The sequence below is a fragment of the Saccopteryx leptura genome, chromosome 2, assembly GCF_036850995.1.
Source record: "Saccopteryx leptura isolate mSacLep1 chromosome 2, mSacLep1_pri_phased_curated, whole genome shotgun sequence".
Lineage (NCBI taxonomy): Eukaryota > Metazoa > Chordata > Mammalia > Chiroptera > Emballonuridae > Saccopteryx > Saccopteryx leptura.
The window spans coordinates 201,787,336-201,792,320 of NC_089504.1; the positions used below are offsets into that span (position 1 = coordinate 201,787,336).

The 4,985-nt window shown below is 35.9% G+C and overlaps 1 non-coding gene across 1 annotated transcript; it reads left to right on the plus strand.

Annotated features, from left to right (window-relative positions):
* Window positions 1-3,402: 3,402 nt before the first annotated feature.
* TRNAA-UGC (transfer RNA alanine (anticodon UGC)) lies at window positions 3,403-3,478 on the plus strand. The gene has a single exon. It is a non-coding gene; the product is annotated as a tRNA-Ala (tRNA).
* Window positions 3,479-4,985: the final 1,507 nt, after the last annotated feature.

The window sequence follows — 4,985 nt, forward strand, 5'->3', positions numbered from 1 at the left end:
GGCTGTGACCAGAGTTTCTGAAAAATCTTGGCTTCCCAAACAACAGCATGCAGGAAGTGCATGAAAGCTGGCTTCCCTACACCTGGACCTGTCTGGGCGCTGCACCTCCATCAGTCATACAAGCTAACAAAGCACACTTCTGGGGAAGAAAACTGCAGAAGTGGTGGGGGGAAGGGCACACAGGCAGCTAGCAGACAGCCTCTGGAAAGCAGACCTGCAGAGTGCTAAAGCATACTAGACATGCCCAGAGGTTCATAGAAAGACACCTGAATGGCAATTGGCTCCCAGCCCTGCCTGATTATGCGAGGGCTCTGGCTGGCAGTCTTACCCAGAACCTTGCATTGAATGGGGATAGATGGGGAGTTTGGCAGCTCTTAGAGCCTCTTGCTCTCCAGGCAGTGGCTTGGGCAACTTCGTAGCTGGGTCCCAGGCTGCTGTTTCAGGAATGAGAGATTTGGGAAGAGGCTCCGGGAAAAAAACCTCTCGCATTGTTGGAGCCTGCAAATGCTAACAAGCACCACCTAACCTACCAATGAGACTGAGGCCTAGTTTATGTCATCACCATAGCAACACAACAGCAAATCTCTGCCTAAGAGTGCCACAGGGGCAGAACCTAGGGTACAGCACCACTGGTCAAAAAGAGAGAGAAGAAAAAAAAAAGAAGATAACTTCTCAAAACCAGGAAATATCCACAGTCTTTATAACTTTTTCTATTTTTTCTCTTGTATTTTTTATCTTTTTTTTCTTCCACCTTGGCCATTTTATCCTCTTTTTATTTTATTTTTTTATTTTAAAAGTTATTACCCATATGTATTACATTTTCTGATTTTTTTTCTATGATTGTCACATTCCAAATAACTTAACTCAATTTTTTCAATCTCTCTTTTTGTTTCTTATTTTATTTTCCACTATTTCTCTCATATGAATCTCACCCACAAACAAATTATGTTATTTGAGATTCAATTTTTTTGTGGCAATTTGTGTGCTTTTCACTTCACTTTTTATCTCTATAGCATTTCCCCAAACTCAAGCTCTCCATTTTGTAGTTCTTGTGCCACTTAATACAATAGAATTTTTATTTCTCACTGTATTATTTTTCTTTTTTGTTCTTTTCTCTTACACTATTTCTCTCATTCAACCATCATTTACAAATAAATTATTTTATTCATAATCCAAATTTTTTCCTTGTGGCATTTTGTGCATTCTTGCCTCGTTTTTTGCCACTTTGTCACTCCCCCCAATCCAGGCCCACTGTTCTACATATTTTTGTTCCACTTAGTACAATACAATTTTCAGTTTTTCAATGCATTTTCTCAAAACTTTTTTATCAACTCTTAATTAGTGTTATTAACAATACCACTCTCAAATGCCATTAAAGAAAAATAAATCAAATATCATGAATACAAAAGACAGTGATGTAGCTCAGATAAGAAAAAATCTATAGAAAAAAATTTAATAGCTTAGAAACCTTGGAGTTAAATAACAGAGAATTTAACATTGAAGTTCAAAAAATACTCAGGGATATACAAAAAAGCACAGAAAGGCAATTTAGGGAGCTCAAAAAACAATTCAATGAACAGAAAGAATACTTTACCAAGGAAATTAAAACTATAAAAATGAATCAAACAGAGATGAAAAACTCAATTCATGAACTGAAAAACAAGGTAACAAGCTTAGCCAATAGAACAGGCCAGATAGAGGGGAGAATTAGTGACATAGAAGACAGGCAACTAGAGGTACTACAGAGAGAAGAGGAGAGAGACTCACAAATTAAAAAAATAAGATACCCCTACAGGAATTGTCTGATTTCATCAGAAAGAGCAACATAAGAGTAATGGGTATATCAGAAGGAAAACAGAGAGAAAATGTAATGGAGAACATATTCAAACAAATAATAGATGAAAACTTCCAAAGCTTGTGGAAGAACTAAAGCCTCAAATTCAAGAAGCAAACAGAACACAATGTTATCTAAACCCTAACAAACCTACTCCAGGGCACATCATAATAAAATTGGCACTCCAATGAAAAAGAAAAAATTCTCAAGGCATCCAGAAAAAAGAGGAATACAACATATAAAGGAAGGCCCATTAAATTATCAACAGATTTCTCAGCAGAAACTCTACAAGCTAGAAGAGAGTGGATCCAAATATTTAAAATTGAACGAGAGGAACTTTCAACCAAGAATACTATTCCCATCAAAGCTACCCTTCAAATACAAAGGAGAAATAAAAACATTCACAGATACAGAGAAGATGAGAGAATTTATCACCAGAAAACTCCCACTTTAGAAAATACTGAATGGGGTTTTCTGACCAGATACAAAGAACAAAACAAAACAAAACTACAAGTAATAGCTTCATCAAGATTGCAATAAAAACAAGATTAATCTGTGACAAAGAAACAAGAAAGGGGAGAGGACAAAGTTTAACAGTAACAAAGGAGGATGGAGTGAAGAAGCACTCATGAGATAATGTACTACAATAAACATGATATGTATACTTTCCATTACTTAATGGTAACCACCCCTGAAAAAAACACACAGAAATACATGGCTTAAAAAAAGAAATAACAGAGAAAAGAAGTATGGGATACAATCAAACAAAAGCAAATGATAGAAAAATAAAATAGAAGAAACAAACAAGATACAAACTATCAGAAAGCAATATGTAAAATGGCAGTAGAAAACCCTCAAATGTCAATAACATGAAACGTAAATGGATTGAACTCACCAATAAAAAGACACAGAGTAGCAGAATGGATCAAAAAAAGAAAATCCAACTGTATGCTGACTACAAAAACACATCTAAGCTAGAAGGATAAAAACAAATTCAAAGAGAAAGGTTGGAAAACAATACTCCAAGCAAATAACATCCAAAGAAAAGCAGGTGTTGCCATACTCATATCTAAAAATGCTGACTACAAGATAGCAAAAGTAATCAGAGACAAAAATGGTCATATCATAATGATAAAGAGGACATTGAATAAAGAAGACATAACACTTCTTAATATATATGCACCAAACCAAGGAGCACCAAAATATATAAGAAAGCTACTGACTGACCTAAAAACAAAACCTAACAAAACTACAATCAGACTTAGAGACCTCAATACACCTCTGACAGCTCTAGATTGTCCATCCAAACAGAAAATCAATAAAAAAATATGGGTCTTAAAAGAGACACTAGAACAATTGGATATGATAGACATCTACAAGACATTTTATCCCAAAGTGCCAGAGTATACATTTTTCTCTAGTGCACATCAAACATTCCCTAGAATTGACCATATGTTGGGCCACAAAAATAACATAAAAAAATTCAGAAATATTGAAATTATACCAAGCATATTTTCTGATCATAATGCCTTGAAACTAGAATTCAACTGCAAAAAAGAAGTAAACAGGCCCTGGTCGGTTGGCTCAGCGGTAGAGCGTCGGCCTTGCGTGCGGGGGACCCGGGTTCGATTCCCGGCCAGGGCACACAGGAGAAGCGCCCATTTGCTTCTCCACCCCCCCCCTTCCTCTCTGTCTCTCTCTTCCCCTCCCGCAGCCAAGGCTCCATTGGAGCAAAGATGGCCCGGGCGCTGGGGATGGCTCCTTGGCCTCTGCCCCAGGCACTAGAGTGGCTCTGTTCGTGGCAGAGTGACGCCCCAGAGGGGCAGAGCATCGCCCCTGGTGGGCAGAGCATCGCCCCTGGTGGGCGTGCCAGGTGGATCCCGGTCGGGCGCATGCGGGAGTCTGTCTGACTGTCTCTCTCCATTTCCAGCTTCAGAAAAAAAAAAAAAAAGAAGTAAACACATCCACAAAATTGTGGAAACTAAACAACATATTTTAAAAAATTAATGGGTCAATGAAGAAATAAGTGCAGAGATCAAAAGATACATACAAACAAATGAAAATAACAATACAACATATCAGAATCTCTGGGATGCAGCAAAAGCAGTAATAAGGGGGAAATTCATATCACTACAGGCCTATATGAACAAACAAGAGAGAGCCCAAGTAAACCACTTAATTTCACATCTTAAGGAACTAGAAAAAAAAAAAAACAAAGACAACCCAAAACTGACAGAAAAAAGGAAATAATAAAAATCAGAACAGAAATAAACAAAAAGGAGAACAGAAAAAACTATAAAAAAATTAATAAAACAAGGAGCTAGTTCTTTGAAAAGATTAACAGAATAGAAAAACCCTTGGCCAGACTCACTAAAAAAAAAAAGAGAAAGGACTCATATAAACAAAATCCAAAATAAAAAAGGAGAAATCACCACAGATATCATAGATATACAAAAAATATTGTAGAATAGTATTAAAAACTATATGCCACCAAATTTAACAATCTAGAAGAAATGAATAAGTTTCTAGAACAATACAATTTTTCTAGACTGAGTCATGAAGAAACAGAAAGCCTAAACAAACCCATAAGCAGGGAGGAAATAGAAACAACTATTAAAAACCTCCCCAAAAATAAAAGTCCAGGGCCAGATGGCTATGCTATACTAGTGAATTTTATCAAACATTCAAAGAACACTTGGTTTATTCTACTCAAAGTCTTCCAAAAAATTGAAGAAGAAACAATACTGCCAAACACATTTTATGAGGCCAACATAACCCTCATACCAAATCCTGGCAAGGACAACACAAAAATAGAAAGCTACAGACCAATATCTCTAATGAATACAGATGCTAAAATACTAAACAAAATACTAGCAAATTGAATACAACAACACATTAAAAAATAATTCGTCATAATCAAGTGAGATTTATCCCAGAATTACAAGGATGGTTCAACATACATGAATCAGTTAATGTAATACACCATATCAACAAAACAAAGAACAAAAACCATATAATCTTATCAAGAGATAAGGCATTTGATAAAATACAACATCATTTTATGTTTAAAACAGTTAAAAAAAAAGGTATAGAAGAAAAATGTCTCAACATAATAAAAAGCCATCTATGATAAACCATCACTTAACATCAT